The sequence below is a fragment of the Ambystoma mexicanum genome, chromosome 13, assembly GCF_040938575.1.
Source record: "Ambystoma mexicanum isolate Mex_15411 chromosome 13, UKY_AmexF1_1, whole genome shotgun sequence".
Lineage (NCBI taxonomy): Eukaryota > Metazoa > Chordata > Amphibia > Caudata > Ambystomatidae > Ambystoma > Ambystoma mexicanum.
Window position 1 is genome coordinate 292369453 of NC_090938.1, and position 13629 is coordinate 292383081.

Genomic DNA, 13629 nt, shown 5'->3' on the forward strand with positions numbered 1-13629 from the left:
AATGCTTATACCAAACCTAAGACCCTTCCGATAGCATGAGATGTGATATCTCAATGCTTCTAATACCAAACCTGAGATCCTTCCAATAACATGAGATATGATGTCCAAATCCCTCCCCTTCCAAACCTTAGACCATCCCTTTAGCATGAGATTTGATATCCAACTCCTTCCCATTCCAATCCTGAGACCCTTCTGATAGCATGAGATGTGATATCTCAATGCCTCTAATACCAAACCTGAGATCCTACCTCTAACATGAAATGTGATATCCATCTCCTTCCCTTTCCAAACCTGAGACCCTGCCTATAGCATGAGATGTGATATCCAAGTCCTTCCCATTCCAATCCTGAGACCCTTCCTATAGCATGTGATGTGATATCTCAATGCTTATACCAAACCTGAGACCCTTCCTATGGCATGAGATGTCATATACAACTCCTTCCCATTCCAACCCTGAGACCCTTCCTATAGCATGAGATGTGATATCTCAATGCTTATACCAAACCTGAGACCCTTCCTATAGCATGAGATGTGATATCCAACTTCTTCCCATTCCAATCCTGAGACCCTTCCTATAGCATGAGATGTGATATCTCAATGCTTATACCAAACCTGAGACCCTTCCTATAGCTTGAGATGTGATATCCAACTCCTTCCCATTCCAATCCTGAGACCCTTCCTATAGCATGAGATGTGATATCTCAAGGCCTCTAATACCAAACCTGAGATCCTTCCTCTAACATGAAATGTGATATCCAACTCCTTCCCCTTCCAAACCTGAGAGCCTTCCTATAGCATGGGATATGATATCCAAGTCCTTCCCATTCCAATCCTGAGACCCTTCCTATAACATGAAATGTGATATCCAACTCCTTCCCATTCTAACCTGAGACCCTTCCTATAGCATGAGATGGGATATCCAACTCCTTCCAAATCCAATACTGATACCCTTCCGATAGCATGAGATGTGATATCCCAATGCTTCTACCAAACCTGAGACCCATACTATGGCATGAGATGTGATATCAAACTCCTTCCCATTCCAATCCTGAGACGCTTCCTATAGCTTGAGATGTGATATCCAACTCCTTCCCATTCCAATTCTGAGACCCTTCTTATACCATGACACTTGATATCTCAATGCTTCTAATACCAAACCTGAGACCCGTCCTATAACATGAGATGTGATATCCAAATCCATCCCCTTCCAAACCTTAGACCCTTCCTTTATAATGAGATGTGATATCCAACTCCTTCCCATTCCAATCCTGAGACCCTTCCGATATCATGAGATTTGTTATCTCAATGCTTCTAATATCAAACTTGAGACCCTCCCTATAGCATGAGATGTGACATCCAAGTCCTTCCCATTCCAATCCTGAGACCCTTCCTATAGCATGAGATGTGATATCTCAATGCTTCTAATACCAAACCTGAGACCCTTCCTATAACATGAGATGGGATATCCAACTCCTTCCCATTCCAATCCTGAGACCCTTCCGATAGCAGAGATGTGATATCTCAATGCTTATACCAAACCTGAGACCCTTCCTAAGGCCTGAGATGTCATATACAACTCCTTCCCATTGCAATCCTGAGACCCTTCCTAGAGCATGGGATGTGATATCTCAATGCTTATACCAAATCTGAGACCCTTCCTATAGCATGAGATGTGATATCCAACACCTTCCCATTCCAATCCTGAGACCCTTCCTATAGCATGAGAAGTGATATCTCCATGCTTATACCAAACCTGAGACCCTTCCTATATCATGAGATGTGATATCCAAATCCTTCCCATTCCAATCCTGAGACCCTTCCTATAGCATGAGATGTGATATCTCAATGCTTATACCAAACCTGAGAGCCTACCTATAGCATGAGATGTGATATCCAAGTCCATCCCATTCCAATCCTTAGACCCTTCCTACAGCATGCGATGTGATATCTCAATGATTCTAATACCAAACCAGAGACCCGTCCTTTAACATGAGATGGGATATCCAACTCCTTCCCATTCCAATCCTGAGCCACTCCTGATAGCAGAGATGTGATATCTCAATGCTTATACCAAACCTGAGACCCTTCCTATAACATGAGATGTGATATCCAACTCCTTCCCGTTCCAAACCTGAGACACTTCCTATAGCATATGTGATATCCAACTCCTTCCCATTCCAAACATGACACCCTTCCTATAGCAAGAATGTAATATCCAACTCCTACCCATTCCAATCCTGAGACCATTCCTATAGCATGAGATGTGATGTCTCAATGCTTCCAATACCAAACCTGAGATCCTTCCTATAACATGAGATGTGATATCCAACTCCTTCCCATTCCAATCCTGAGACCCTTATGATAGCATGAGATGTGATATCTCAATGCCTCTTATACCAAACCTGAGATCCTTCCGATAGCATGAGATGTGATATCTCAATGCTTCTAATACCAAACCTGAGATCCTTCCTATAATATGAGATGTGATTTCCAAATCCTTCCCCTTCCAAACCTGAGACCCTCCCTTTAGCATGAGATGTGATATCCAACTCCTTCCCATTCCAATCCTGAGACCCTTCTGATAGCATGAGATGTGATTTCTCAATGCCTCTAATACCAAACCTGAGATCCTACCTCTAACATGAAATGTGATATCCATCTCCTTCCCTTTCCAAACCTGAGACCCTGCCTATAGCATGATATGTGATATCCAAGTCCTTCCCATTCCAATCCTGAGTCCCTTCCTATAGCATGTGATGTGATATCTCAATGCTTATACCAAACCTGAGACCCTTCCTATGGCATGAGATGGCATATACAACTCCTTCCCATTCCAATCCTGAGACCCTTCCTATAGCATGAGATGTGATATCTCAATGCTTATACCAAACCTGAGACCCTTCCTATAGCATGAGATGTGATATCCAACTTCTTCCCATTCCAATCAGGAGACCCTTCCTATAGCATGAGATGTGATATCTCAATGCTTATACCAAACCTGAGACCCTTCCTATAGCTTGAGATGTGATATCCAACTCCTTCCCATTCCAATCCTGAGACCCTTCCTATAGCATGAGATGTGATATCTCAAGGCCTCTAATACCAAACCTGAGATCCTTCCTCTAACATGAAATGTGATATCCAACTCCTTCCCCTTCCAAACCTGAGAGCCTTCCTATAGCAAGAGATATGATATCCAAGTCCTTCCCATTCCAATCCTGAGACCCTTCCTATAACATGAAATGTGATATCCAACTCCTTCCCATTCCAACCTGAGACCCTCCCTATAGCATGAGATGGGATATCCAACTCCTTCCAAATCCAATACTGATACCCTTCCGATAGCATGAGATGTGATATCCCAATGCTTCTACCAAACCTGAGACCCATACTATGGCATAAGATGTGATATCAAACTCCTTCCCATTCCAATCCTGAGACCCTTCTTATACCATGAGACTTGATATCTCAATGCTTCTAATACCAAACCTGAGACCCGTCCTATAACATGAGATGTGATATCCAAATCCTTCCCCTTCCAAACCTTAGACCCTTCCTTTATCATGAAATGTGATATCCAACTCCTTCCCATTCCAATCCTGAGACCCTTCCGATATCATGAGATGTGATATCTCAATGCTTATACCAAATCTGAGACCCTTCCTATGGCCTGAGATGTCATATACAACTCCTTCCCATTCCAATCCTGAGACCCTTCCTATAGCATGAGATGTGATATCTCAATGCTTATACCAAATCTGAGACCCTTCCTATAGCATGAGATGTGATATCCAACTCCTTCCCATTCCAATCCTGAGACCCTTCCTATAGCATGAGAAGTGATATCTCCATGCTTATACCAAACCTGAGACCCTTCCTATAGCATAAGATGTGATATCCAAATCCTTCCCTTTCCAATCCTGAGACCCTTCCTATAGCATGAGATGTGATATCTCAATGCTTATACCAAACCTGAGACCCTTCCTATAGCATGAGATGTGATATCCAACTCCTTCCCATTCCAATCCTGAGACCCTTCCTATAGCATGAGATGTGATGTCTCAATGCTTCTAATACCAAACCTGAGATCCTTCCTATAACATGAGATGTGATATCCAACTCCTTCCCATTCCAATCCTGAGACCCTTATGATAGCATGAGATGTGATATCTCAATGCCTCTTATACCAAACCTGAGATCCTTCCGATAGCATGAGATGTGATATCTCAATGCTTCTAATACCAAACCTGAGATCCTTCCTATAATATGAGATGTGATTTCCAAATCCTTCCCCTTCCAAACCTGAGACCCTCCCTTTAGCATGAAATGTGATATCCAACTCCTTCCCATTCCAATCCTGAGACCCTTCTGATAGCATGAGATGTGATATCTCAATGCCTCTAAAACCAAACCTGAGATCCTACCTCTAACATGAAATGTGATATCCATCTCCTTCCCTTTCCAAACCTGAGACCCTGCCTATAGCATGAGATGTGATATCCAAGTCCTTCCCATTCCAATCGTGAGACCCTTCCTATAGCATGTGATGTGATATCTCAATGCTTATACCAAACCTGAGACCCTTCCTATGGCATGAGATGTCATATACAACTCCTTCCCATTCCAACCCTGAGACCCTTCCTATAGCATGAGATGTGATATCTCAATGCTTATACCAAACCTGAGACCCTTCCTATAGCATGAGATGTGATATCCAACTTCTTCCCATTCCAATCCTGAGACCCTTCCTATAGCATGAGATGTGATATCGCAGTGCTTATACCAAACCTGAGACCCTTCCTATAGCATGAGATGTGATATCCAAATCCTTCCCATTCCAATCCTGAGACCCTTCCTATAGCATGAGATGTGATATCTCAATGCTTATACCAAACCTGAGACCCTTCCTATAGCATGAGATGTGATATCCAACTCCTTCCCATTCCAATCCTGAGACCCTTCCTATAGCATGAGATGTGATGTCTCAATGCTTCTAATACCAAACCTGAGATCCTTCCTATAACATGAGATGTGATATCCAACTCCTTCCCATTCCAATCCTGAGACCCTTATGATAGCATGAGATGTGATATCTCAATGCCTCTTATACCAAACCTGAGATCCTTCCGATAGCATGAGATGTGATATCCCAATGCTTCTAATACCAAACCTGAGATCCTTCCTATAATATGAGATGTGATTTCCAAATCCTTCCCCTTTCAAACCTGAGACCCTCCCTTTAGCATGAAATGTGATATCCAACTCCTTCCCATTCCAATCCTGAGACCCTTCTTATAGCATGAGATGTGATATCTCATTGCCTCTAATACCAAACCTGAGATCCTACCTCTAACATGAAATGTGATATCCATCTCCTTCCCTTTCCAAACCTGAGACCCTGCCTATAGCATGAGATGTGATATCCAAGTCCTTCCCATTCCAATCCTGGGACCCTTCCTATAGCATGTGATGTGATATCCAAGTCCTTCCCATTCCAATACTGAGACCCTTCCTATAGCATGTGATGTGATATCTCAATGCTTATACCAAACCTGAGACCCTTCCTATGGCATGAGATGTCATATACAACTCCTTCCCATTCCAACCCTGAGACCCTTCCTATAGCATGAGATGTGATATCTCAATGCTTATACCAAACCTGAGACCCTTCCTATAGCTTGAGATGTGATATCCAACTTCTTCCCATTCCAATCCTGAGACCCTTCATATAGCATGAGATGTGATATCCCAATGCTACTACCAAACCTGAGACCCATACTATGGCATGAGATGTGATATCAAACTCCTTCCCATTCCAATCCTGAGACGCTTCCTATAGCTTGAGATGTGATATCCAACTCCTTCCCATTCCAATTCTGAGACCCTTCTTATACCATGAGACTTGATATCTCAATGCTTCTAATACCAAACCTGAGACCCGTCCTATAACATGAGATGTGATATCCAAATCCTTCCCCTTCCAAACCTTAGACCCTTCCTTTATAATGAGATGTGATATCCAACTCCTTCCCATTCCAATCCTGAGACCCTTCCGATATCATGAGATTTGTTATCTCAATGCTTCTAATATCAAACTTGAGACCCTCCCTATAGCATGAGATGTGACATCCAAGTCCTTCCCATTCCAATCCTGAGACCCTTCCTATAGCATGAGATGTGATATCTCAATGCTTCTAATACCAAACCTGAGACCCTTCCTATAACATGAGATGGGATATCCAACTCCTTCCCATTCCAATCCTGAGACCCTTCCGATAGCAGAGATGTGATATCTCAATGCTTATACCAAACCTGAGACCCTTCCTAAGGCTTGAGATGTCATATACAACTCCTTCCCATTCCAATCCTGAGACCCTTCCTATAGCATGAGATGTGATATCTCAATGCTTATACCAAATCTGAGACCCTTCCTATAGCATGAGATGTGATATCCAAATCCTTCCCATTCCAATCCTGAGACCCTTCCTATAGCATGAGATGTGATATCTCAATGCTTATACCAAACCTGAGAGCCTACCTATAGCATGAGATGTGATATCCAAGTCCATCCCATTCCAATCCTTAGACCCTTCCTACAGCATGCGATGTGATATCTCAATGATTCTAATACCAAACCAGAGACCCGTCCTTTAACATGAGATGGGATATCCAACTCCTTCCCATTCCAATCCTGAGCCACTCCTGATAGAAGAGATGTGATATCTCAATGCTTATACCAAACCTGAGACCCTTCCGATAACATGAGATGTGATATCCAACTCCTTCCCGTTCCAAACCTGAGACACTTCCTATAGCATATGTGATATCCAACTCCTTCCCATTCCAAACATGAGACCCTTACTATAGCAAGAATGTAATATCCAACTCCTACCCATTCCAATCCTGAGACCATTCCTATAGCATGAGATGTGATATATCAATGCTTCTAATACCAAACCTGAGATCCTTCCTATGACATGAGATGTGATATCCAAATCCTTCCCATTCCAATCCTGAGACCCTTCCTATAGCAAGAGATGTGATATCCAAATCCTTCCCATTCCAATCCTGAGACCCTTCCTATAACATGAGATGTGATATTCAACTCCTTCCCATTCCAACCTGAGACACTTCCTATAGCATGGGAAGGGATATCCAACTCCTTCCCAATCCAATCCTGAGAACCTTCCGATAGCAGAGATGTGATATCTCAATGCTTATACCAAACCTGAGACCCTTCCTATGGCATGAGATGTGATATCCAACTCCTTGCCATTCAAATCCTGAGACCCTTCCTATAGCATGAGATGTGATATCTCAATGCTTCTACCAAACCTGAGACCCTTCCTTTAGCATGAGATGTGATATCCAAATCCTTCACATTCCAATCCTGAGACCCTTCCCATAGCATGAGATGTGATATCTCAATGCTTCTAATACCAAACCTGAGATCCTTCCTATAACATGAGATGTGATATCCAATTCCTTCCCATTCCAAACCTGAGACCCTTCCTATTGGATGAGATGTGATATCCAACTCCTTCCCATTCCAACCCTGAGACCCTTCCTATACCATGAGATGTGATATCTCAATGCTTCTAATACCAAACCTGGGAACCGTCCTATAACATGAGATGTGATATCTCAATGTTTCTAATAAAAAACCTGAGACCCTTCCTATAACATGAGATGTGATATCCAATTCCTTCCCATTCCAAACCTGAGACCCTTCCTTTTGGATGAGATGTGATATCCAAATCCTTCCCCTTCCAAACCTGAGACCCTTCCTTTAGCATGAGATGTGATATCCAAATACTTCCCATTCCAATCCTAAAACCCTTCCTATAGCATGAGATGTGATATCCAACTCCTTCCCATTCCAATCCTGAGACCCTTATGATAGCATGAGATGTGATATCTCAATGCCTCTTATACCAAACCTGAGACCCTTCCTATACCATGAGATGTGATATGTCTCACTGCTTCTAATACCAAACCTGGGAACCGTCCTATAACATGAGATGTGATATCTCAATGTTTCTAATAAAAAACCTGAGACCCTTCCTATAACATGAGATGTGATATCCAACTCCTTCCCATTCCAATCCTGAGACCCTTATGATAGCATGAGATGTGATATCTCAATGCCTCTTATACCAAACCTGAGATCCTTCCGATAGCATGAGATGTGATATCTCAATGCTTCTAATACCAAACCTGAGATCCTTCCTATAATATGAGATGTGATTTCCAAATCCTTCCCCTTCCAAACCTGAGACCCTCCCTTTAGCATGAAATGTGATATCCAACTCCTTCCCATTCCAATCCTGAGACCCTTCTGATAGCATGAGATGTGATATCTCAATGCCTCTAAAACCAAACCTGAGATCCTACCTCTAACATGAAATGTGATATCCATCTCCTTCCCTTTCCAAACCTGAGACCCTGCCTATAGCATGAGATGTGATATCCAAGTCCTTCCCATTCCAATCGTGAGACCCTTCCTATAGCATGTGATGTGATATCTCAATGCTTATACCAAACCTGAGACCCTTCCTATGGCATGAGATGTCATATACAACTCCTTCCCATTCCAACCCTGAGACCCTTCCTATAGCATGAGATGTGATATCTCAATGCTTATACCAAACCTGAGACCCTTCCTATAGCATGAGATGTGATATCCAACTTCTTCCCATTCCAATCCTGAGACCCTTCCTATAGCATGAGATGTGATATCGCAGTGCTTATACCAAACCTGAGACCCTTCCTATAGCATGAGATGTGATATCCAAATCCTTCCCATTCCAATCCTGAGACCCTTCCTATAGCATGAGATGTGATATCTCAATGCTTATACCAAACCTGAGACCCTTCCTATAGCATGAGATGTGATATCCAACTCCTTCCCATTCCAATCCTGAGACCCTTCCTATAGCATGAGATGTGATGTCTCAATGCTTCTAATACCAAACCTGAGATCCTTCCTATAACATGAGATGTGATATCCAACTCCTTCCCATTCCAATCCTGAGACCCTTATGATAGCATGAGATGTGATATCTCAATGCCTCTTATACCAAACCTGAGATCCTTCCGATAGCATGAGATGTGATATCCCAATGCTTCTAATACCAAACCTGAGATCCTTCCTATAATATGAGATGTGATTTCCAAATCCTTCCCCTTTCAAACCTGAGACCCTCCCTTTAGCATGAAATGTGATATCCAACTCCTTCCCATTCCAATCCTGAGACCCTTCTTATAGCATGAGATGTGATATCTCATTGCCTCTAATACCAAACCTGAGATCCTACCTCTAACATGAAATGTGATATCCATCTCCTTCCCTTTCCAAACCTGAGACCCTGCCTATAGCATGAGATGTGATATCCAAGTCCTTCCCATTCCAATCCTGGGACCCTTCCTATAGCATGTGATGTGATATCCAAGTTCTTCCCATTCCAATACTGAGACCCTTCCTATAGCATGTGATGTGATATCTCAATGCTTATACCAAACCTGAGACCCTTCCTATAGCTTGAGATGTGATATCCAACTTCTTCCCATTCCAATCCTGAGACCCTTCATATAGCATGAGATGTGATATCCCAATGCTACTACCAAACCTGAGACCCATACTATGGCATGAGATGTGATATCAAACTCCTTCCCATTCCAATCCTGAGACGCTTCCTATAGCTTGAGATGTGATATCCAACTCCTTCCCATTCCAATTCTGAGACCCTTCTTATACCATGAGACTTGATATCTCAATGCTTCTAATACCAAACCTGAGACCCGTCCTATAACATGAGATGTGATATCCAAATCCTTCCCCTTCCAAACCTTAGACCCTTCCTTTATAATGAGATGTGATATCCAACTCCTTCCCATTCCAATCCTGAGACCCTTCCTATAGCATGAGATGTGATATCTCAATGCTTCTAATACCAAACCTGAGACCCTTCCTATAACATGAGATGGGATATCCAACTCCTTCCCATTCAAATCCTGAGACCCTTCCGATAGCAGAGATGTGATATCTCAATGCTTATACCAAACCTGAGACCCTTCCTAAGGCTTGAGATGTCATATACAACTCCTTCCCATTCCAATCCTGAGACCCTTCCTATAGCATGAGATGTGATATCTCAATGCTTATACCAAATCTGAGACCCTTCCTTTAACATGAGATGGGATATCCAACTCCTTCCCATTCCAATCCTGAGCCACTCCTGATAGCAGAGATGTGATATCTCAATGCTTATACCAAACCTGAGACCCTTCCTATAACATGAGATGTGATATCCAACTCCTTCCCGTTCCAAACCTGAGACACTTCCTATAGCATATGTGATATCCAACTCCTTCCCATTCCAAACATGAGACCCTTACTATAGCAAGAATGTAATATCCAACTCCTACCCATTCCAATCCTGAGACCATTCCTATAGCATGAGATGTGATATATCAATGCTTCTAATACCAAACCTGAGATCCTTCCTATGACATGAGATGTGATATCCAAATCCTTCCCATTCCAATCCTGAGACCCTTCCTATAGCAAGAGATGTGATATCCAAATCCTTCCCATTCCAATCCTGAGACCCTTCCTATAACATGAGATGTGATATCCAACTCCTTCCCAATCCAATCCTGAGAACCTTCCGATAGCAGAGATGTGATATCTCAATGCTTATACCAAACCTGAGACCCTTCCTATGGCATGAGATGTGATATCCAACTCCTTGCCATTCAAATCCTGAGACCCTTCCTATAGCATGAGATGTGATATCTCAATGCTTCTAATACCAAACCTGAGATCCTTCCTATAACATGAGATGTGATATCCAATTCCTTCCCATTCCAAACCTGAGACCCTTCCTATTGGATGAGATGTGATATCCAACTCCTTCCCATTCCAACCCTGAGACCCTTCCTATACCATGAGATGTGATATCTCAATGCTTCTAATACCAAACCTGGGAACCGTCCTATAACATGAGATGTGATATCAAATTCCTTCCCATTCCAAACCTGAGACCCTTCCTATTGGATGAGATGTGATATCCAACTCCTTCCCATTCCAACCCTGAGACCCTTCCTATACCATGAGATGTGATATCTCAATGCTTCTAATACCAAACCTGGGAACCGTCCTATAACATGAGATGTGATATCCAATTCCTTCCCATTCCAAACCTGAGACCCTTCCTATTGGATGAGATGTGATATCCAAATCCTTCCCCTTCCAAACCTGAGACCCTTCCTTTAGCATGAGATGTGATATCCAAATACTTCCCATTCCAATCCTAAAACCCTTCCTATAGCATGAGATGTGATATCTCAATGTTTCTAATAAAAAACCTGAGACACTTCCTATAGCAAGAGATGTGATATCCAAATCCTTCCCATTCCAATCCTGAGACCCTTCCTGTATATAACATGAGATGTGATATCCAACTCCTTCCCATTCCAACCTGAGACCCTTCCTATAGCATGAGATGTGATATCCAACTCCTTACCATTCAAATCCTGAGACCCTCCCTATAACAAGAGATGTCATATCCAACTCCTTCCCATTCCAAACCTGAGACCCTTCCTATAACATGAGATCTGATATCCAACTCCTTCCCATTCCAAACCTGAGACCCTTCCGATAGCATGAGATGTGATATCTCAATGCTTCAAAAACCAAACATGAGAACCATCCTATAACATGAGATGTGAAATCCAAATCCTTCCCTTCCCAAACCTGAGACTCTTCCTATAGCATGAGATGTGATATCTCAATGCTTCTACCAAACCTGAAACCCTTCCTATAGCATGAGATGTGATATCCAACTCCTTCCCATTCCAATCCTGAGATACATCCTATAGCATGAGATGTGATATCACAATGCTTCTAATACCAAACCTGAGACCCGTCCTATAACATGAGATGTGATATCCAAATCCTTCCCCTTCCAAACCTGAGACCCTTCCTTTAGCATGAGATGTGATATATAGCTCCTCCCATTCCAATCCTGAGACCCTTCCGATAGCAGAGTAGTGATATTTCAATGCTTATACCAAACCTGAGACCCTTCCCATAGCATGAGATGTGATATCCAACTCCTTCCCATTCCAATCCTGAGACCCTTCCTATAGCATGAGATGTGATATCTCAATGCTTCTAATACCAAACCTGAGATCCTTCCTATAACATGAGATGTGATATCCAACTCCTTCCCATTCCAATCCCGAGACCCTTCCTATAGCATGAGATGTGATATCTCAATACTTCTAATACCAAACCTAAGGTCCTTCCTATAACATGAGATGTGATATCCAAATCCTTCCCATTCCAAACCTGAGACCCTCCCTTTAGCATGAGATGTGATATTCAACTCCTTCCCATTCCAATCCTGATACCCTTCTGATAGCATGAGATCTGATATCTCAATGCCTCTAATACCAAACCTGAGATCCTACCTCTAACATGAAATGTGATATCCAACTCCTTCCTTTTCCAAACCTGAGACCCTTCCTACAGCATGAGATGTGATATACAAGTCCTTCCCATTCCAATCCTGAGACCCTTCCTATAACATGAGATGTGATATCCAACTCCTTCTATTCCAACCTGAGACCCTTCCTATAGCATGAGATGGGATATCCAACTCCTTCCAAATCCAATCCTGATACCCTTCCGATAGCATGAGATGTGATATACCAATGCTTCTACAAAACCTGAGACCCATACCATGGCATGAGATGTGATATCAAACTCCCGTCCTATACCATGAGACTTGATATCTCAATGCTTCTAATACCAAACCTGAGACCGGTCCAATAACATGAGATGTGATATCCAAATCCTTCCCCTTCCAAATCTTAGACCCTTCCTTTATCATGAGATGTGATATCCAAGTCCTTCCCATTCCATTCCTGAGACCCTTCCTATAGCATGAGATGTGATATCTCAATGCTTCTAATACCAAACCTGAGACCCTTCCTATAACATGAGATGTGATATCCAAGTCCTTCCCATTCCAATCCTGAGACCCTTCCTATAGCATGAGATGTGATATCTCAATGCTTCTAATACCAAACCTGAGACCCTTCCTATAACATGAATTATGATATCCAAATCCTTCCCATTCCAATCCTGAGACCCTTCCGATAGCAGAGATGTGATATCTCAATGCTTATACCAAACCTAAGACCCTTCCGATAGCATGAGATGTGATATCTCAATGCTTCTAATACCAAACCTGAGATCCTTCCAATAACATGAGATGTGATATCCAACTCCTTCCCATTCCAATCCCGAGACCCTTCCTATAGTATGAGATGTGATATCTCAATGCTTCTAATACCAAACCTAAGGTCCTTCCTATAACATGAGATGTGATATCCAAATCCTTCCCATTCCAAACCTGAGACCCTCCCTTTAGCATGAGATGTGATATCCAACTCCTTCCCCTTCCAAACCTGAGACCCTTCCTTTAGCATGAGATGTTATATCCAGCTCCTCCCATTCCAATCCTGAGACCCTTCCGATAGCAGAGATGTGATATTTCAATGCTTATACCAAACCTGAGACCCTTCCCATAGCATGAGATGTGATATCCAGCTCCTCCC